We start from the raw sequence: 23,203 nt of genomic DNA, 5'->3' as shown, positions 1-23,203 counted from the left end.
TTGAAATAAATTTAAAACTTATAAAATTATCAAAAAATAAAAAATATATACACATAAAATATTAAAAAATATAAAATTCGGGTACCCGGATTAAAACCCGGCCCGGACCCGGACCCGGACCGGTTGCATCCGGGCAGGGTCCGGTCATGGCAATACCCGGACCCGGCCCGGGGTTTTGCCATCTCTAGCCTAGATACTGCTAGCTCCTAAAATAAAACGCAAAGAAAATAAAAGTTTCGATAAAAAAATAAATTTCTATATCTGTAAATGCTCCTTTGATTATATTTCGACCTAAAAGTCTGTCTCCATGTTTTCAAAAAATACCCAAGGCAAGACACCACTGTGGTTAAAATTATTTCCTTTTAACTAAGGGTGGGGTTTTTTCCTGCAAATTACTAGAAGTAGATTTCAAAACTTAGTACTCGGTAGATCTACCACACACATATGTGGATGGATTGTAACAATTTCAAAAAAAGATGTAAACTTTTTTGTTGGAGTTTTTCTTTTATTTTGACTTATACTTATAACACAATAAAATATTTTTTTCTTAAAAATCTAGATATAACGGTAATAAAACTGATCGTAAGAATATCTTTATATATTTTTTAAAATATAAGGACAAAAAAATACAAGAATCAAAAAGACGTTTATCTTTTCTACTTCCAAATAACAAAGCATGTATATTATATTTTAAGTGACTTACATGGCATTCAGTTATTAAATAATAAATTTTACATTTGAAAAAATTATATACATACAAATTCACTGATATGAAGTGACAGAAACTTTTGAACAAAAACCTTGCGGAAGCTCCTGACGATAATGAGTCATGTATAAACATGAGTGGGCTCAGAATGGGTAAATGAAATATTTAGTATTAGATGTAACATCAATTTTATATTTTGGTGGGACCCGTAACATTACTCTCAAGTGTCTGCACTCTACACCTACTGCCTCCCGATTCGAACGGGGACTTCTAGTCTGGGTTGTGGTACGAGCTTAAAATTACCTTCCATAGTTGGTGCTCTTCCCAAGATACCTCGTGGTTAAGACCAAAAAAAAAAAATGAATTACTCCAACCACATAAATATATGTTTTGACCAAGAAATCACCCAAAAACGATGCTTAAACACACACATAGATGATCAAGAACAGATATCAAACTCAGAAAACAAGAAGAAAATCCAAGAAATTAACGGTTACCACAAGCTCAAAACATGGAGGTTCAGGGTCGGCTCAACCATATTTGGGGCCTTAGCCAAATGATTTTAATTAGTTCTTCTTAAAATTTAGGATAATATATATATTATTGAAAATCAATTCTTTAAACACTCTACAATGTAAAAGTATTAAGTAAAATTCTATTCTACTGTTGCTAATCCATGAAATTGTAATTCAATTATAACATTTCCACATATTTTTTAAACTCAAATTATATCTTTTTTACTACCCCTTTTCTAGATTAAACTAATTTTTATATTCTTCTATTCTCTAAAGTTTTTCGATATAGTTTTATTTCAAAATAGATAAAACAAGCACACAAAAAAAAAAAAATTGTAGATGAATAAAAGAATACATTAAAAAGAAATAAGAACAAATAAATAACACAACTAATTAAGAGAATAATAAAAATATAAAATCTGCAATTTGAGATGAAATCATAAATTAACTTATGTTTATATTAATTGTTTGAGGGTTTGAGTAATGACTAATAGCCATAGAAAATAGAGAAAACTATTAGATGTTTTCTTTTTCTTCTTGAGTGGAAAGTAGAGGAAGCATGATTTTTTCCCTCTCTCTCTTTCTTTCTCGCAAACACCAAGAACATATCATGTCTTGATTGTTGGAGGAAAAATTTAATGGATAAGTAATAAAATGTGGGGCTTTTATAGAGGTTTAAAATGAATATAAAACTTTTGAAATATAATATATTAATTCTAACAATGAAATAGAGAATTTATAGGATTGAAACTATTAATATATCGGTTTTTTAGGAATTAAAACTACTAAGTACTACATTAAATAAACTTTATGGGAATTTGATAGTTTATTTAGGAAAAGATAATTACAAAATAATAATAAATTAAATGAATAATAATGACTTTTAAATTTACTTTCCTCTTTTATATACAAAATAATCATCTCGTGGAGTCTTTGTGTAAAGCAGGGCCCTAGGCAACCGCTTAAATTGCCTAGAGGTCAGGCTGCTACTGCCGAGGTCTAGTGGCACTTCATTACCAACTCAATAATTGCAGACCTAATAATGTACAAATTACAAGAATCATATTAAATCAAGAATCTCAATTTGACTCGTTAATTATTTACAAATATATGGTGTTAAAAATATCAGCTAACAATCGGCCTTTTATGCGCTGTTCCAACAAAACTAATTGTATACTTTGTAACTAACTTGCTGTAAAGTTGTGCAACTTATTTCCAGCTGAGGTGGCAGCGAAGACATAAAGCCATCAATAGAATTTTGATCACACAAATTTGATTAACACTACAAGTCTACACTCACATTATGTAAAACTAATTAACTAATGTTCTTAAGAATATTGTAACTGTTGTCCAATCAATTCCAATAACACGAGGAGTTGTTGGGATAATTTCGTAAAAAGTGGAAATGATATTTCAAAAAGATGCATGGCATAGACTTTACATGATAGATAATTCGGAAAAATTCCAAATTCGAATTTTATGCACTCTTTCGATTGGTACAATTTCTTATGCTCACTAACAATAAAGTTGGCAAAAAGATTGGTAAAAAGAAGGGTGTGGATATTTCCACCCCATTATTTTAATAAATTCACTATATTTTTATAAAATAATTATAATAAATTCACATTCTACAAGAATAGTAATAATGGTTTCAACCTTCTTCAATCCTTAGTTTTTTAGAAAAAAAAGTTGCTTTTGGAGTTTTAAGAAGTAATTAGGTACGATGCCCAACAAATACAAGTAAAACGGAGCAGACAACAACTGGAGAATCATTGCTTAGTAAATGAACTAAATCATTAAACACAAAGTGACCAGATGACCAGAACAAGCAGCAGTGATAAAGGATTCTTGTGATACGAAGACGAAAAATAAGAAAAAATGTTTTTAGATGGAGAAAAAAAAAAAAAAAAAGAGAGGATACAACGCGATAACAATTTTTTTTAATTATTAACACGATAAAAAATAAAACTGATTTGGATACTGATTATCAACTTAAATAGAATTGAAGGAAATAAACTGAGACAACAACGGTATCATGGCTAGAAAGAGAGAAAAAATTATTAAACACACAAAGACTAGACAATAATACAACAAACAGATGTATTGTGTTGCTGAGATCAGAAGACTGAAATGAGAGAAACGTTTCTTAATCCACTGCAAATGCAAAAGAGTTGATGGCAAAAGGGAACCTAGTTGAACACAATTAAGAACAAGTTTGTTTGAGATAGAAGTTTGCAAAGTGAAAGGGCTTTCATTGCAAAGTGAAAGGGCTTTCTTTAATTTAGAATTAATGAATGGAAAGAGCAAATTCAATTTGACTAGATGAGAAAATTAAAAATGATTTCAATAAGAGGGAGGGGCTGAAGAATAATGGTTAGCCAAAAGTTTAAAGAATGACATTCTTTGCAACTTCAACGAGTCAAGAATTGCATCTGATAATACTTCTCCTTTCTTTGAGCTTAATCCAACTAATACAAAGAAAGAATAATACAAACATAGTAAAGTAAAGAAATGTGCGCATAAATTCATCTTTCACAAAGTGAAAAATAAAGTAGATGGCTATCTTACATCAAAAGCAAAGTCATAAAGATGCCCTGAATTTGTATAGCAAGTAAGGGTATACGTAGAGAAGTGTCATCTTTTGACATTAGTTGTGGCTGACAGCCAATGCATGCGATCCTTCTACGGAGCCATGATTTTAGATATTTCATCATAGGTAAATAATTTTGCTTTAATGCATGCGGAGCAAAATGACCAGAAATTTTTTAAAGAAAACTAATTACAATGCATTCTAAAATCTGAAAATGACTTTATCAAGATTTATTCAAACATAATCATGGAGTCATCATCAAGCTTTGTGATGTCATTTGTCTTCTCCCTGAACCACGTACAGCCACCTGTCCACTTCCTTCCTGCAACTTCAGATAGCTTTTTCTCCAGTTTAGAAATGACCTCTTCAATACGTTCCTCAAATTCCCAATAAAAGTACCTCCATCCCCAAATCTTCGAACACCCGTGGCAAAAAATGTACTTTGTTGCGACCCTACCATCTTTTTCAATGTGAGATTTGCTTAGGGTGTTACATACACCCACTTTAGGCACTCAACGTCCTCACTGAGGTTTGTCCTACCATCTTTTAAGAGGACACGCAGAGCCTCTCTGATACTATTTATCATGAACCAACCCAAACTTGCCAAGATATTATCCGTTTTAGGCTTATTTAACTGTTAATGAGCTTTAGATTTAGCCTTTCAGCCTAGTTACAAGTTAGGTTTTGATCAAGTAACTTTATTTTGATTTTATTTTAGAGATCCAGAATGCTGCTTTAATTATATGCTAAATGGCAAGTGCAGAATGTTGTACAATTTCTTTCTCCTATATTCTCTCAAACTAATTAAGTAGCTCTTAGGCTTATAGATGTCTCCTCATTGCCTATAACAATTATTATTCTTGTTAAAGAAATGATGGTGCTTTTATTTTTTCCACGCAACCAAGTCTTGGTGGATCCCAAATACAGTCTCATCTTTCAATTCAAGGCTGAACACTCTCAAGTGCCGAGTTCAAGTTATGAGCCAAATGATATTTAGATTCTTAATGATTCTTGCAATTACATACTTGTTTTTCCAGCCTGAAGCAACTTGAAGACATAGTATGCCGATCACTTTCATCCTGTTGTCTTATGATGTGTCTACGGCTCTGTCGACAAGCTTTGTGTAGACATGCTTAGAGGCAGCGAATTTCTATGGCTCCTATACTAGGAGGCTCTCTGCTTGCTGCATTTCTTTTCAAACAGCTGTGCCTTGCATTTGCTTCATATCCTTCATGGATTGGCCAATGTCTCTCAAGGGGCAAAAAGAAAAATAATGATTCTGCACTAGGAATGAAGATTCCTGTTTTATTCTATTCTGCTTTTCATTATACCATTAGTATGCGGCCTCATGCCTTTTGCAAGCTTAAGTGAATGGAAAGAACACTTCTCACTGCTAGTCTTAGATTATCAGTCGTCCATACATGATTGAAACTGGATTTTGATGTGCCATAAAGGCCAAATAAAATTGGACACCTTGATAAACAGTACAAAAACAGAAGACTAATTTACACCAATTGTTGATAAATAAACCTTCATTAGATGATGAATGAATACACAGATCGTTACAGCATACCAAACTTCAATTTCAAACGCATAGATGACTGATAATCTAAGACTAACAGTGAGAAATGTTCTTTAAGTTAGATTGGGCTTGCAAAAGGAATGAGGCTGCATACTAATGGTATAATGAAAAACAGAGTAGAATAAAGCAGAGATCTTCATACCTACTGCGGAATCATTGTTTTTCCTTTTACCCCTTGAGAGACATTGACCAGTCCGTGAAGGACATGGAACAAATGTGAGGTACAACAACTGGAAAAGAAATATAGCGAGCAGAGAGCCTCCTAGTGTAGGAGCCATAAAAATTCGCTGCCTCCAAGCATGTCTACACAAAGCTTGCCGACAAAGCCTTAGACACCTCATAAGAGCAACAGGATGAAAGTGATCAGCATACTATGTCTTGAAGTTGCTTCACGCTGAAGAAGCAAGTATGCAATTGCAAGAATCATTAAGAACCAAAATATCATTCGACTCATAACTTGAACTTGGCACTTGAGAGTGTTTAGCCCTGAATTAAACGATGAGACGGTATTTGGAATCCACCAAGACTTGGCTGCCTGGAAAAAAAGCACCATCATTTCTTTAACAAGAATAAAAATTGTTATAGGCAATGGGGAGACATCTGTAAGCCTAAAAGCTGCTTAATTCGTTTGAGAGAATATAGGAGAAAAAAATTATAAAATATTCTGCACTTGCCATTTAGCATATAATTAAAGCAACATTCTAGATCTCCAAAATGAAATCAAAATGAAGTTATAAGATCAAAATCTAGTTTGTAACTAGGCTTAAAGGCCAAATCTAAAGCTTATCAACAATTAAATAAGCCCAAAGAAGATAATATCATGGTAGGTCTGGGTCGGGGTCATGACAACTACAAAGCAGAAATATTTTCTTTAGTTTCTCACCTTTCAAATACTTGTAACGTAGCTCAGTAGTTGAATATGCTTCTTTTAGTACTCCTCGGAAGTTTTTCATTGAAGGCCTTTGGAGTTCTTGCAAGACATTCTCCCATTCAGGCACACTCTTATTTTTTTAATGCCCTTGTTATTGTAGTTAAGGCTAGAAAGGGAGACTAGACAATATTACAACAAACAAATGTAATTGTGTTGTTGGGATCAGAAGATTGAAATAAGAGAAGGGTTTTCATGATTGATACTCTGCAAATACAAAAGAGCTGATCACAAAAGGAAACAAAAGTTGAATAACAAACACTAGTGAACACAATTAGGAACAAAAGCTTCTTTGTTTGAGATCAGAATAAAGGCTGCAAAAAATGAAAGGGCTTCTTGAATTTTGAATTAATGAATGGAAAGAGCAAGTTAAATACGATTTGATGATAAAATTTAAAATTATTTTATAAGGGGGAGGGGTTGAAGAATAATGGTTTGCTAAAAGTTTAAGGAAGGAAATTCTCTGCAACTTTAACAAGTCAAGAATTGCATCTGATAATACTTTTCTTTTCTTAAAGTTTAATCTAACTAATACAAAGAAAGAATAATACAAATATAGCAAAGCAAAGAAATGTGCATGAGTCCAACTTTCACAAAGTGAAATAAAGTAGATGGTTATCTGACATCAAAAGCAAAGTCATTAGGGTGCCTTGTATTTGTATAGCTAATAAAGGCATACATAGAGAAGTGTAATCTTTTAACATTAATTATGGCTAACAATGAATGTAATCCTTCTACTACGCCATGATTTTAAATATTTTGTCATAAGTAAATAATTTTTCTTTAATGCACGCATAAAAAAATGACTAGAAATTTTTTAAAGAAAATCAATTACAATGCATTCTAAAATCTGAAAATAACTTTATAAAGATTTATTCAAATATAGTCATAGAGTTCATAACGATTTATTTAAACATAATCACGGAGTCCTCATCAGCTGCCTGCTTTGGGATGTCATTTGTCTTCTCCATGAACTATACACAACCACTTGTCCACCTTCTTTCCTACAACCTCGGATAGCTTTTTCTCCAGTTTAGAAATGACCTCTTCAATCCATTCCTCAAATTCCCAATAAAAATACCCCTATCTTCAAATCTTCGAACATCCATGGAAAAGAATGTGTCAAACTTGAAACAACTCTTCAAAAACATGCCAAAATAAACATGCTTAACGCTTTTGATGTAAACATTGCATGATAAGCACGTTAAATTTAATACATTAATGGACAAGCTTTGGGACACAAACATTGCTATAGGATGTTACTTTAGGATTTTAAGGACTTTATTATTTTAAGTGGATATATTTTTTTTTAATTAGAGTCAACTATACTATGTGTTTTAGACTTTTATTTCCAGTATGATTGTGATTTAGTTTCCCCTTTTAAGTTAAATTAGAGGAATAAGTTTCCTTTATTATAAATAGAGAGGTTCTGTTATTATTTTCATAACATCAATTTCAATTATTTAATAAAAAATTCCTTTTAATAATTCCTTTTGGGATTATCTATCAAATCTCTTTTATAGAGTTGTTTGAATTAGAGCATCATCTAATCTCGCTTAATACATTATTAAAAATCTCATTGAGTTGTTTGGATTAGAATGAGATCTAATTACGTTTTAATTAGAGCGTAGGCTAATCGTGTTCGCCTGGTCCGGTACTAGAACGATAGCTAGTGCTATCTCCCTGAGAGTTAAACCTTAATTATAGTTTTTCCATTGGTTGTATTTTTAATTTGAGAAAAATGATATAGATAGAATATCAGGATTCATATTGTTTTCTTAAGTTTGAAGATATCCTATATTCTGATGGTATCCTAATAATATTTTTTACTGTATATGCATGATGGATGATTTTCTTCAAACTATCTCATTAAGAGTTGCTGTTTCTCATGCATCATTTAAGTTGATAGGTGATGCTTTAGATTAGTAGGAAAAACTACAAGAATCAAGGATTGGACAAGGGCAAAAAGAAATCAAAGAATGGTTTGATATGAGACAATTAATAGAAGACCATTTTGTTCATTACAACGATATTGAATCATCTCTTTTTACACCAATGAAAGTAGAAGATGATGAGATTATTGATTTATCTATTATTTTTAAAGAAGAAATACAATCTACTCTTGATTTGAGCATTGAGCCTAATAGTACGATTGAGTTTGTGCATCAAACTCAAGCTGAAAAGACCCCATCAAGGATTGACACGATTATGCCTATACACTTTGAATACAAGAAGTTATTCTTGAAGACGATTTTGTTACAAAGATAAAGTTAATTGGCGAGAACATGGGCAAGATTTTGGTAAAAGACTTGAGAGACTTGGAAGTTGTTTGCTCCTACAAGACTTCATCTTTTCGTAGAATGACTAACAAGATCAAGAAGAAAATGAAGCATGGAGAATTTCGAGTTTGAAGAAAGATTGATGAGCAAGGCTACAAGTTCAAGCTCCAAGATGCGTTGATGCTCCACTTCAACTTCTATCCTTCAGATAAACTCAAGGATGAGTTTTCTTTTAAGAGGATAAGACTGATGTAGGACTTATTTTAGGATTTTACGATTTATTATTTTAGGTCTTTGATATTTTCTATTTTAATTTGAGTTAATTATGGTTTGTGTTTAATATCTTATTCTCAGTATAATTGTGATTTAATTTCTCTTTCAAGTTAACTTAGAGAAGTAGATTTCCTCTATTATAAATATAGAGGTTTTGTTACTATTTTCATAAATTCGGTTTCAATTATTCAAAAAAAAATCTCTTTTATAATTCTCTTTGAGATTATTTATTAAAATCTCTTTTACAAAGTTATTTGGATTAAAATGTCAACTAATCTCACTTAACACATTATTAAAAATCTCATTAAATTGTTTGGATTAGAAAGAGATACAATCACGCTTCAATTCGTGCATAAGATAATTGTACTCATTTGGTCCGATACTAAAACAATATTTAGTGTTATCTACCTTATTAATTCCGCTTCTGCTACCTGCTCCGTCAAAACATATATTATAATTTGCATCCTGCATACTCAATTAATTAGTCACTATCAAGTGTACCTAGGTTTCAGTTAATCTTAATGAAGTCAAAAAACCTTGTCAAAGAAGATCTAATCACGGCACAAAGATCAAACTTCTGGAATAAAAGTACTATTTTTTACTTAACTATTGACAAATTGCATCATAAACGATTACTTGAATGATAAATTTGAAGAGAATTAGTTTATTGTCAAGATTAAGACCATTAAAAGTACTATTTTTGTTTTTATCATGAGAACCAATCTATTAAACAAGCCTACAATTGGATTAAAAACATCAATACTTAATATTTTTTCTTTTAGCTTTGTATATATATATATATATATATATATATATATATATATATATATATATTGGGGCTATAGTAAAATCAATGACATAACTATACCTAAACCATATAAAGAAATGGAGTAATAACATCAAGGTTATGAATTTTTACAATTTTTTCAAACAATGACATAGTTCTGCAATATTTATTTAGTACAATCATAGTCTATTAGGGTTCTCATGATTAAAAAAAGGGAAATTTACAATGGTCCACCTGTTTGTTTTATCTTTTTAAAAAATACACAAACACTTTTTTTTTTAGGGCGCCACCTGAAGTTTGCTTTTTGTTACATTCGTCCACTTCTGTCTAATTTTCGTTAGTGGATTTAACGGAATGTTAACGAAATGACCTTTTTACCCCTCAAAATTATAATTTAACCCAAAATAAATTGAAATTAGAGATAAATTGGATGGATTTAATTTTTTTAAATGGTGGATGCTAGAAATTGGAGGAAAATAGTGTTTGTTGCTTGCTAAATTTAGAAAATTTGTATTTATTTTTTCGAAAGAGAAAAAATAAATACAAATTCTAAATCTAGCAAGCAAGAAACACTATTTTCCTCCAAAAAAATAAATACAAATTTTCTAAATTTAGTAACAAACATTATTTTCCTCCAATTTCTAACAAGCATCCACCTTTGAAAAAAATTAAATCCATCCAATTTATCTCCAATTTCTATTTATTTTGGGTTAAATTATAATTTTGAGGGGTAAAAAGGTCATTCCGTTAAATTCACTAACAGAAATTAGACGGAAGTGGACGAATGCAACAAAAATCAAACTTTAGGTAGCGCGCTAAAAAAAAAAAAGTGTTTGTGTATTTTTAAAAAAGGCAAAACAAACAGGTGGACGGTTATAAATTTCCCTTAAAAAAAAATCATTGTCTTTTAGAAGTCCATCTATGAGGATTGCATAGCTCGTAAGTCTAGAAAATATAACTAAAAAATTTGCGCCTACAAAAGTGTGAGATCTAGTCCCATTTTAGTAATTTCTGAGTTATATTCAATAAATCCTTTTATGATATAATTATATGAATTTAATCTCTATTAGACATTGATAATGTTATCAACTATATTAAAAAAAGGAATAAAATTTTTACCCCTCTTTGTTTTTTTTGGATTAAAAAGTTAATGAATAAATATGATTTTTTATGTATAAATTAATCAATCTTATTGAATTACATCTTAATTTATTAGTAGATGAGAATTATTTAAATTTATAAGTAGGATTGATCTCTCCACTCAATAGTTAATTTTTTTGAATTAGAATGTAGATAATTCAAAATCTTAAGTCGAATCCTATAATAATTGAAAATATTTACAAATTATAAAATGAGTATTAAAAATTTATAAAGGACATAAATGGTAAAAATAAACTTGTAAGAGCAGCAGCAACTCAATTTGTCGGATTTGGATCCCATGCTTAACTGACTGTAATTTGTTTTTTATTAACAAGTCTCAACTTCCAGCAATTAAAGGTTATTTAAGATTAGGAGAAGTCCTACTGACTTCTGATTATAAATATAGTAGAATTCTAATTGTAATATATAAAAAAAAAAATTCAATGGAAATTTTTTTAAAAAAAATTATTAACTCAAATGCACTTTATTAACAGACTTTTTTTTTTCATCTCACTTTTTTCTAAAACATTTTTTTTTTCTCTCGCTTTCCTTTCCCACTCATTTTCTTTGACAAATTCACGACAACTCTATTGAAGCTCAAAGTGTCAACAACAATGGCGTATATAAAGAAATATAAATAATTTTTTTTGTTTCAATTCTTGGAAGCGATTGATGAGGAAATTAAATTTGATATATATGCAAGGAATCTAATTTAGATTTACTGGATTCGATTTTTATAGTGAAATCTTGATTTAGTTTTATTTTTTCTTCTCTATTTCTCTAATCTTTTTTTTTTTTTAATTAGGAGACTTTTAACTTTTATTTTCTCCAAATAAATCAAGGTTTTGTGATGGGGAAGTAAGAAAAAAAAAAACTAGCTGCCCAAAATATTTTAAAATTTAAAAAACAAAAACGCAAAGAAAGAAACGTAAGAAAAAGAAGGGCAAGAGTTTGATGAGATTGGGAAAGTCAGCTGAGCATTGAATCCAAATCCCAACTTGTCACTCATATGTCTGCCTCTCTCTTTCAAGATTTCTTTTTCGTCTTTCAAGAATTCTTCTAGCTAAATGTCTACTCTCACGCAAATTATCGAACACTTATGTTCACTTATTGCTTGCATATTTTTTCTGCGTTAACTAAAAAGAACTAATATTCTCATTATTTGTTACTATTCTGTCAGCTCTGCATTTGAATATTTTAGTTCCATAAGGCTGCAGTTAGTCAATTAGTCAATTAGTTTTATTTGGAGTCCAGTTTTAGTTAGAAGTCCATCAGTGTTATTTAGGCCACTAGGAGTTCAAATCTTCAATTTTTCCTCAATAGGTGCATGAGTTTTTGAGCCTGTTTATGTTTTGATACATTTTTAGCTTGAATGTTGTGCTGCTTCTCACATTTTGGGATTTGGAGTTAATGTCAGTCTATTGGGAAGGTTTGAGGTTAATTTATGCTAATCTGCCAATCTTATTGTTATTGGATCAATGAATGTGTCAGTTAATTCGAGGTTTATTTGCTGAAAGAGGTGGGAAGTACAGAGTGATGATGTTTTAGTGAATCCATATGTCAAAACGGTATCGGTGCATTGATAAGGAGAAGAATGAATTAAGAGCTTTGATTGTATTGTTATGTGTTCTTCTTCAGTGATTTCTTTGGGCAAATTATGTGGGTTTGTCATAGAACAGGTGGTTTCTTTTCATTTTTTTATTTTTTTATTTTAATTAACTTATTAATTAATCTGTTGTTTCCCTGCTGGGAAAAATTGAGGACAGTGGAGTAATGAATTATTTTTTATATACCCTTGTGTTAAACTGGTATTAGTGTATTAATACAGAGAACAAGGAACTGGAATTCTTTGTTGCATTGTTGTGTCTTGTTGAAAGACTTCTTCTAATTGATTTGATTGTTTTTGTTTAGCCTTGCGATTGATGTATAACAATTTATAATAGAGAGGACTAACAAAGTGAAAAATTAAAATCTTTCGTAGCATTGATTCCAAGATGGGTGTTTCCGTAGTAATGGTGTGAATTTTTAAGCTTTGCATAGAGTAGTATCATGGAACCACGGGATTAAGAAATGAGCTAGAAGTGCAGAGGACCAGGAATAAAGAACATACGTCGTGGGTTGTCAATGTGAGAAAACTGAGAGATTAAGATATAATTTTCTTTTTCCTCCTGTACATATTTCCAATAACTATACGGTGCACATGATATCTTAATTCTTTCATTGTCTCATTGATACAATTGCAAAGCTATGTGTACTGAACAGATGGCAAGGATACATATTTTTCTTATGTCTAAACTGTATAAAGTTGTTTGTTGTTATTCTGCATTTTTTTTTTATACTCACTTCATAATCACATTGGTGCTGATACTATTTTATTTGTTTATGGGGTTAGACCTTGTTGAAGTTATTACTGTGGCAGCTGCCGCATATTTATTGCAATTCTCCATTTACTTTCGCATAAATGTTATGTAGTCTCATGTTACTTTTGGAGCAAACACTGCAAGTTTAATGAGTGGTTTTCTTCCTAATATGCAATAGATTGACTTTGAGCCTGTTTTATTATGCCATTTCGTGTACCACTAACTTGATATAATATTTGTTGGTTTTATAGATATTCTTTGAGTCCACTGCATTGGTGAAATGATCAATTTATGGTGCTCAGGAAGGTATGAAAACTAGTTCTTATGGTTCTTGTAAGTCCTGTTAATGCCTGTGACTTAAAATTATCTAGTACCTTCTCTGTAGCTTTTTAGCCCTTGCCTATGAATGAAAGGTTTGATGGCTCCTTCATTTAGTCTTCTTTTGTTCTGTACATAGTTCCTAAGGGAGTAACGAATGGGTGATCTCTCAATTCCAAACAATAATGATAGGGATATAAACTATTTTAAAATCTTACATCATTCGAGGCTAAAACTGTTCAGCCTAAGTCTGCAGAAGTGGCCCAAACTGACTGGATAGAGCATACTTCTGCTGATGGAAGAAGGGACGTTATTGTGATAGCTACAACTGGTCCTATACACCTGTTTGTACTTTTATTTGTCTGATGTAGTTGCATATTTTTAAAGTTTCAAGGGTATTGGCAAAACGGAAAAACCATGTTTGAATCAGCATTGAAAAATATTGTTTGCCAGAGCTTTTAAAGGCCTTTTGTGACAGTTTTGTTGTTATAGGCTGACTGTATGACAGGCTATTCTCAGGCATGTGTTTCATGATAATATTGTTTTAGCTTCATTTTGGTAGATATTAATTTTCTTAATAATGCCAAAGAGGGTTATTTTGGTTGGTATTAATTTTCGTAAATAAAGTCAAAGGAGGTTTCATACCAAGTTCACGATTGCTAATATGGCATGTTCATCTTGCTGATAGTTTTATTCTCTCTGATTAGATGAAAGTCAATCCTTCCACAAATTATATCCTCGTAAATTTATTGGCTATTGCTATTTTTTAGAGTACCTTGAGAATTTCTAAAGCTTCTTTTTGGCTTTAGAATGATTTCAAGTGAATTGAAACACCATTTACAAAAACAGTGTAGATATCCTTGGGAATTGCTTTTTATGGAGAAGGACAAAATAATATAATGCACATTCTGCAATGACATATTTCACATTATTTTAAATGCATTGTGTCACTTATCACAATTTCCTTTGGCATGTTATTAGTTGTTGACAGTTGCAATATGTCACCTAATTCTCACAATAAGTTGGTCCATGTTGGACTCTTATCGAAAATATGGTGGCAGAGTACGTGATCAGCATTTCTTAGAACAATTTGCATCCGTCTTGAACTTTACTTGGTTTTGCTACAGCATTATGTTTATCGTGTTCTTTTGGAGGCATTCTATATTTTATTTCTCACACTAGTTGAATATGATTCCTCTGAATTTCTAGAGATATTATAACAACAACAGGACCAGACAATCTACTTGGGATAATCCTTTGGAATTAATGACACCAGTTGAGGTGAGATGCACGACTTAATATTCTGTTTCCTAAACCTTTCTTCTTAATGCCTTGTTATTACAGTAATGCATGGCTCATTAACAAGTGTTGCTAAAAGAAGGTAAATAGTACACCTTACCCAGGAAGATTTTATGTTTGCCCTTTCAGTTTTGTCATATGTAATTTGATCAAGGTTTTGTTTTGTATTGAATGTGTATCTGTTTTGTGTTACATGTGTCACATATTATGTAAACTTGCTGCAGACACCCATTTTTAGGAGTAGTACTTATTTCTCAAGTATGCGGTCATCCATTTTCACTTCTTCTGTTTACTTTGAGGTTTCTTACCTGTGTCAAGTCTGTGGGTTCAATATACTGTCTCTTGAAAGGGGTGATCTTACCTGTGTGCTCCCCTTCTGTTTTCATTGGTATAAATGTTGGGAATATGATTTTTTTTCATATGGTTCCTAACAAGATCTCTGTCCTGGGAAGAAAACATGAGTTGTTAGTGGATCTTTCACCTCCGTTACCTGAGAGTTTTTATTCAGTTTTATGACCCTCCAGTTACTCATAAGGAGGTCTTTTTCTATTCTGGATCATAAATAATTAGAAAAAAATGGGTCTCCTTTCTGCTTCCTGTTCAGTTGCTTTCTTCCTTTTGTTCTCACGCATGTAAATAATGAATTAAGAGCTTTGATTGTATTGTTATGTGTTATTCAGGGATTTCTTTGGGCAAATTATGTGGGTTTGTCATAGAACTGGTGGTTGCTTTTTCATTTTTTTTATTTTTTTATTTTAATTAACTTGTTAGTTAATCTGTTGTTTCCCTGCTGGGAAAAATTGAGGAAAGTAGAGTAGCGAATTATTTTTAAGATATCCTTGTGTTAAAACGGGTACTAGTGTGTCAATACAGAGAAGAAGGAACTGGAATTCTTTGTTGCATTGTTAGTGTCATGTTGAAGGACTTCTTCTAATTGATTTGATTGTTTTTGTTCAGCCTTGCTATTGATCTATAACAATTTATAATAGAGAGGACTAACAAAGTGAAAAATTAAAATCTTTCGTAGCATTGATTCCCAAGATGGGTGTTTCCATAGTAATGGTGTGAATTTTTAAGGCTTTGCATGGAACAGTTTCACATACTGACGAGATTAAGAAATGAGCTAGCTAGCAGTGCAGAGGACCAGGAATAAAGAACATACATCGTGGGTTGTCGATGTGAGAAAACTGAGTGATTAAGATATAATTTTTTTTTTCCTCCTGTACATATTTCCAATAACTATGCGGTGCACATGATATCTTAATTCTTTCATTTTCATTGATACAATTGAAAAGCAATGTGTACTGAACAGATGGCAATGATACATATTTTTCTTATGTCTATTCCGGACAAAGTTGTTATTCTGCATTTTTTTTACTCACTTCATAATCACAGTGGTGCGTGATACTATTTTATTCCTTTATGTGGTTAGACCTTGCTGAAGTTATTACTGTGGCAGCTGCTGCATATATATTGCAATTCTCCATTTGCATTCACATATATGTTATGTAGTCTCATATTACTTTTGGTGCAAACACTGCAAGGTTAATAAGTGGTTTTCTTCCTAATATGCATACATTGACTTTGAGCCTTTTTTATTATGCCATTTCATGTATCACTAACTTGATATAATATTTGTTGGTTTTATACATATTTTTTGAGTCCACTGCATTGGTGAAATGGTCAATTTCTGGTGCCCAGGTATTGTGTGAAAACTAATCCTTATGGTTCTTGTAAGCCCTGTTAATGCCTGTGACTTAAAATTATCTAGTGCCTTCTCTGTAGCTTTTTAGCCCTTGGCTATGAAAGAAAGGTTTTATGGCTCCCTCATTTAGTCTTGCTTTGTTCTCTACATAGTTCCTAAAGGAGTAACGGATGGGTGATCTTTTAATTCCAAACAATAATGATGGGGATAATATTGTTTTAGCTTCATTTTGGTAGATATTAGTTTTCTTAATCACGCCAATGAGGGTTATTTTGGTTGGTATTAATTTGCTTAACCAAAGTCAAAGGAGGTTTCATACCACGTTCATGATTGCTAGTATGACATGTTCATCTTGCTGATAGTTTTACTCTCCCTGACTAGATGAAAATCAATCCTTCCACAAATTATATCCTCGTAAATTTATTGGCCATTGCTATTTTTTAGAGTACCTTGAGAATTTCTAAAGCTTCTTTTTGGCTTTAGAATGATTTCAAGTAAATTGAAACAGCATTTACAAAAACAGTGTAGATACCCTTGGAATTGCTTTTTTCTTCCTTGATGAATCTTCTATTAATGCCTTTAAAAACATGGAGAAGGACAAAATAGTATAATGCACATTCTGCAGTGACATATTTCACTTTATTTTAAATGCATTGTGTCACTTGTCACAATTTCATTTGGCATGTTATTAGTTGCTGACAGTTGCAATATGTCACCTAATTCTCACAATAAGTTAGTCCATGCTGGACTCTTATCGAAAATATGGTGGCAGAGCACACAATCAGCATTTTTTAGAACTATATGCATCCGTCTTGAACTTTTAACTTCTTGGTTTAGCTACAGCATTATGTTTATCGTGTTCTTTTGGAGGCTTTTTATATTTTGTTTCTCACAGTAGTTGAATATGATTCCTCTGAATTTCTAGAGATATTATTACAACAACAGGACGAGACAATCTACTTGGGATAATCCTTTGGAATTAATGACACCAATACTTAATATTCTGTTTCCTAAACCTTTCTTCTTAATGCCTTGTTATCATGGAAATGCACAGCTCATTAACAACTGTTGCTAAAAGAAGGTAACTAGTACACCTTAACCAGGAAGATTTTATGTTTGCTCTTTCAGTTTTGTCATATGTAATTTCATTAAGGTTTTGTGTTGTATTGATTGGTATCTGTTATGTGTAAACTTGCTGCAGAAACCCATTTTTAGGAGTAGTACTTATCTCTCAAGTAGGCTGTCATCTGTTTTTATTTCTTATGTCTACTTTGAGGTTTCTTACCTATATCAAGTCTGTGGGTTCGATATTCTGTCTCTTGAAAGGGGTGATCCAACCATTGTGCTCCCTTTCTGTTTTCATTGGCATAAATGTTTGGAATATGATTTTTTTTTTTTCATATAGTTCCTAACAAGATCTTTGTCCTGGGGAAGAAGACATGAGTTGTTGACGGATCTTTCACCTCTGTTACTTGAGAGTTTTGTTCAGTTTTATGAGCCTCCAACTACTTAAAAGGAGGTCTTTTTCTAGTCATGGTCATAAATATTTAGAAACATATTGGTCTCCTTTTTGCTCCTGTTCAGTTGCTTTCTTCCTTTTGTTCTCATGCATGTAAATAATCCTTCCTCCACAATTATTTGTACAGATGGAAACTGCTTAGTGATTAGTTCATCAATAGCATATTGTTCCAGAGTGAAATTTGTTCGTGTCTGTATACACCCGATTTGTAGAAGACTTATTACAAATAGACTGCTGAATGGTTTCAATTTTGACATGTTTTTAATTGAACTTGATGGTTATGCCATTCATATACACTCTGGGTATTCCATATGGGCAAGTATTCGCCAAGTTATTTCTAAAATTTGTCTTCTACTGGTGTCTATTTGCACTAAGGTGGGCATTAATGTCAAATGATTTATTGACTCCATTTGAAGTTTTATCTTTTTTTTATTTTGGTTATTTCCATATATGCTTGCATGACTTCCATAGCTTTAAAGGTGCTGACGAGTACCTGCTGTGCCACTCTGTTGGGAAGTAGCATATGCCATGGGTCTTTTCTGCTTGCTCTACCTTCTTTACGGCGTGAATGATGGTTGATTCTCCATTTGTATTATTTGTTTGATTTATATGATTGTCTGCTCGAATATCTCATGTTACATAAGAAAGGGACGTCCTTGTATCAATTGTTTGGCAATTATATTTTTCTCACAAGTTTGATTGTAGAATGTTTACTTGTGTCTAAGACTTGGCATAACATCTATTTTGAACGTTGAATGTGAGAGGTCATGGGTTCTTTTTTATGTTGTATTTTGCATTTTCTATTCATTTTCTTGCTTTGACTAGGAGGCATGAATCTTTGTCAAGAGAATCTTAGAACTTTAAGCTCTTATTTTCAATGTAACTGTGACACAGGGCAGGTGAAGCGTCTGACTGGATACTTACTTTCTTCCATCAGATGCTCTAACTGTCTTACACCAATGACTGCTGTATCACCAAAGTGAAACGAGATGCTGTAACTGTCAATACAGTTTTGGAAACAAAGTACTCTTTAGCTGGTTTGTAGTTGTTATGCTTATATTTTTGCAATTGGTGTGTTGAGTTTCAAGGAAAGGGTCACAAAAAGTTCCCAGAGAAATGACTTTATTATTCGAGATGCTGTACGGACGAGAATCCAGCATCTTTCTCAGAGCCTGGACATTCTGTTATCCTAAAGCATAATATTTGAGCAAAAACTGAAGAGAAAAACTATATTGCGTAGGCTTTTCAGATAACCTGCCCAAAAACTAGCTTCCTTCTATTTTTCTTGGTTTTTTTAATGTTAATTTGGTCTTTGTTTATGTATTTTCACTTCCACTGTGGATTCAATCTAACCAAAAAGAAGGCTTATTTTGCTAAATGTACTAGTTTCAGAATGCACCAGTGAATAGCGACGCATTCTAAACATTAATTGTGCCTATTCAAACTGAGCTTTCAAAGTTATTGATTGCTGACCAAACACTAGTAAATCAGAGTATTGAATATATCTCAATATAACCAATTTCACGACTAAAACACTTGATCTTCCAGATTGTAGCAGCAATAATAATAACAGGGAGCTGGCTAAGTTACAGATTCTGTAACATACAGATCCCACTTAGCCAGCTCCTGATTGGTTAGCTAGCTACCGAACAAAAACAATTGCATGCTTTTTCTCCATATGCAGGACAGGTGTGGTGCATGCATTGGGTGCGTATGTTACAGAATCTGTTGGTAACAGTGACATCAACAAACAACAATAATAGTAAATTACTAGACTGCTGTTGAAATTTCATTTGCATGAGTGTCGGATAAAACTTTTATGATATTAATGTGTTTATGCATGCAAGGCCCGACGTGTTTGTGATCACAAAATAAAACTGAAGATAGATCCGAGCAATTACCAAGCTCCGTTGAAAATTCAAACATACTTATATTTAAAATGTCGACACACAGAAGTTTGGTGCTTATGATACAAGTACACAATACACACAAATTAACGACAAATCTAAACATCTTTCAGTTTTGGTATATATCCTGTCTTTCAACTTATACATTCAAAGCTGTAGCTACACATTAATGGAGTAAACGAACAACGAAGATCGAAATGAGCAGCCCCTCAGCATGTAAACTTTCAACAGGCGGAGCACAAGTTTCACAGGAAAAGAAATGGCTCTAATTCCAGAGGCTGTAGAGAAGAGTATAAACTGTCGTTCTTATTCATAAGTTGGGAATTCTGTAATCAGAGCACAACATTGAGCAGGAACTATAGAAATGTATTACTTCGTATACTTTTCACATGGTAACCTTACCAAAAAAGCGGCTTAATTAATTATTACCTGTCAGATTAGTACATTGTCGAGTAAGATGACGACCCCTCTCACAGCTGAAAAGGAAAAAAGGAAAAAGGAAAAAGAAAAAAGAGAAGGTTCTCATTAATAAAAATTCATATTCTAAATTTTTTATACGGTGACAGATAGTTTATAGTGAGTTGTTTATGGAACCATACCTTTTCTTGATGTCAATGTTATATGGTTGTGTTAAGGTCATTGTCCCAACAACACGCGCTCTCTGAGTACCACGCGTCTACTCTCTTGGGTGTGATTAAATCTCCTGAAGTGAAAATCTTCATGTTGCAACAACCGGTCACAATCAAATCCTCCAGAGATGGGAATTTGAATGTGTAATCGACGACCCCAGAGCAGAAGCTTGTGAGATTTTCTAAATCAAGCATTGTCATGTACCTCAATTTGCTGAAAAGAATCTCTTCTTCTAAATTTGCTCCTGCAACATCTGAATCTCCCTGATCACAGCTTGCCACCACTTGTGTCATTGCACTGCATCCACTTACCCTCAGCGTTACAAGTCGCTCTAGACTCTTTGCTACAGAGGATGGTACTAAGTTCATCAATTTCTTGCAACTGAAAACTACCAGATGGGTTAGATTCCCAAAAGATACTGATGATGACAACGGCAATAGAGATAACAGATTTCGACAGTAATTTAGTGACAGAAATTCAAGATTTCAAGAAATGGAGTCCAGTTGAGACTCTTGTTTCAACAGGTACTTGATGAGATGATTAAGTTCGACCAGCTGTAAACTTTTTATCAGCGCCAACTTGCTTACACCAACGTGACTCTCCAAGCAGCCTTCATTTGAGAATATCTCTTTGTATGAAGTACAACTCAGGTGAAGAGTTTCCAGAGAGTGAAGTACCTCAAGTAAACCAACTGGAAAACCAGTTGCCACGTCATCACGCACAACCTCCAGTCGTCTAAGTCTGCCAAAGAGGTGTCGTGGGAAATCGCCCTGGAAAATCACCTGGATGTCTTTGTCCAGGTAATTCTTAACTGGATAATAAGAAATGATATTTTTTTTATAGGTTTATTAAATGATTTTAGAGAATGATTCTAGACTTTTCTAATTTACTAGAATTACTTAGAATTTTCTAGTATTACATTTATTAATTACACAAGACATGTGTACTTACATTATTACTTGTATTTGTTATGCATTTATTATTTATATTTTTTATAAAGGCTTGTATTTATTTAAAGGTGCATGAACATTCATAATTACATTTATTTAAGCTTTTTGTTTTATTAAAGTTTACTTTAATTTATCAAAATTTACTTTGTATATATAATTACACTTATTAAAATTTACTTTATAACTTCAACAAAACTTACTTTAATTTATTATTACACTTATTAAAGTTTACTTTATATATATTGTTGTTTTTATTAAAGTTACTTTGTTAAAGTTTGCTTTACATGTATATTTACATTTATTATTTGCTTGCTTTGTTTTTGTTAATTCTTGATTGAAAACCGCGACTTGAAATAAGAAAACATAGAATTATTCAACTTCTTTCATTATTCATCATCTTTCTCTGTCAACACCAAGATCTAAATTCTAGATCTCTCATAGCAACTTTCTCCAGTTCTTCAATAGAATTAGAGATCTTAGTTAATTTTGAAGCTTCTTGATTTAGTGAGTCTCTATTGCTTATGTTTTTATTGTTGTGAATACATGCTTAACTTGAAATTCTAATTGTATGACACATGTTATGGAATTCTCTGGACAACATTAATATTTTGTATTAAAATCATGGCCATTTAAAATGATTTTGAGAATAACCATGTCTTTTTGTAAACTAGACATCCAGGGCTTATTAAAAAAAAATTATTTCGTAAGATTTGACTTTATTTTTGATTTTATATAGAATTTCGAATACAATATTGTTGTATTGGAAAACTATTGTTCCAGCAGAATGACCAAATTCACAACATTATTTATACTGTAAAATGAACTCGAAAATTTTTGAGAATTTAAATAGGAGTTAATATATCTGTAGTATTTCTAGTTTTAATTTCATAATTTTTTGATTCATATATAATTTCATAAAAATCTCGGGACCAATATTGTTCAATTAAGGCACTGTGAGACAGTTTTGAATCTATCAAGAAATAAATAGTTTCTCCCTCAACACCAAGATCTAAATTCTAGATCTCTCATAGCAACCTTCTATAGTTCTTCAATAGAGTTAGAAATCTTAGTTAATTTGGAAGTTTCTTGATTTGGTGAGTCTTCATTACTTATGTTTTTATTCTTGTGAATGCGTGCTTAACTTGAAACTATCAAGAAGATAAATAATGAAAGAAGTTGAATAATTATATGTTTCCTTCTTTCATGTCCCGGTTTTCAATCAAGAATTAACAAACACAAAGTAAGCAAATAATAAATGTAAATATACATGTAAAGCAAACTTTAATAAAGCAACTTTAATAAAACAACAATAAATATAAAGTAAACTTTAATAAGTATAATCATAAATACCAAGGTAATAACAAATTAAAGTAAGCTTTATTAAAGAAACATTAATAAAATAATAATAAATATAAAATAAATTTTAATAAGTGTAATCATATATACAGAGCAAGCTTTGATAAATTAAAGTAAATTTTAATAAAGCCATGAAAAAAGCTTAAATAAATATAATTATGAATGTTCATAATTACATCTTTAAATAAATGCAAGCTGAAAAATATAAATAATAAATGCATAACAAATGTAAGTAATAATGTAAGTACACATGTCTTGTGAAATTAATAAATGTAATACTAAAAAATTCTAAGTAATTCTAGTAAATTAAAAAAGCATAGTATCATTCTCAAATCCTTTAGTAAACCAATAAAAAGAAA

At 31.8% G+C, this 23,203-nt stretch overlaps 3 long non-coding RNA genes across 7 annotated transcripts; 1 reads left to right on the top strand and 2 right to left on the bottom strand.

The window, feature by feature from the left end:
• Positions 1 to 3,725: 3,725 nt before the first annotated feature.
• Positions 3,726 to 6,732, bottom strand: LOC127902781 (uncharacterized). Its single transcript, XR_008055378.1, has 2 exons — positions 6,277 to 6,732; positions 3,726 to 5,928 (listed from the first exon to the last, which is right to left on the bottom strand). It is a non-coding gene; the product is annotated as an uncharacterized LOC127902781 (long non-coding RNA).
• A 4,603-nt stretch (positions 6,733 to 11,335) lies between these two features.
• LOC102622643 (uncharacterized) lies at positions 11,336 to 19,379 on the top strand. 4 transcript variants are annotated; one of them, XR_008055375.1, is made up of 3 exons: positions 11,336 to 13,466; positions 13,735 to 18,001; positions 18,481 to 19,379. It is a non-coding gene; the product is annotated as an uncharacterized LOC102622643 (long non-coding RNA). The 4 variants fall into 4 exon arrangements; XR_008055374.1 differs by having other exon boundaries at positions 11,336 to 14,759; positions 15,805 to 18,001; XR_008055373.1 differs by having other exon boundaries at positions 11,336 to 18,001; positions 18,896 to 19,379.
• Positions 19,380 to 19,911: 532 nt separating this feature from the next.
• Positions 19,912 to 21,535, bottom strand: LOC127902783 (uncharacterized). 2 transcript variants are annotated; one of them, XR_008055382.1, is made up of 3 exons: positions 20,508 to 21,535; positions 20,338 to 20,384; positions 19,912 to 20,234 (listed from the first exon to the last, which is right to left on the bottom strand). It is a non-coding gene; the product is annotated as an uncharacterized LOC127902783 (long non-coding RNA). The 2 variants fall into 2 exon arrangements; XR_008055381.1 differs by having other exon boundaries at positions 19,912 to 20,384.
• Positions 21,536 to 23,203: the final 1,668 nt, after the last annotated feature.

The sequence above is a fragment of the Citrus sinensis genome, chromosome 5 (assembly GCF_022201045.2).
Source record: "Citrus sinensis cultivar Valencia sweet orange chromosome 5, DVS_A1.0, whole genome shotgun sequence".
NCBI lineage: Eukaryota > Viridiplantae > Streptophyta > Magnoliopsida > Sapindales > Rutaceae > Citrus > Citrus sinensis.
This window is presented reverse-complemented; position numbering and strand designations above follow the sequence as displayed.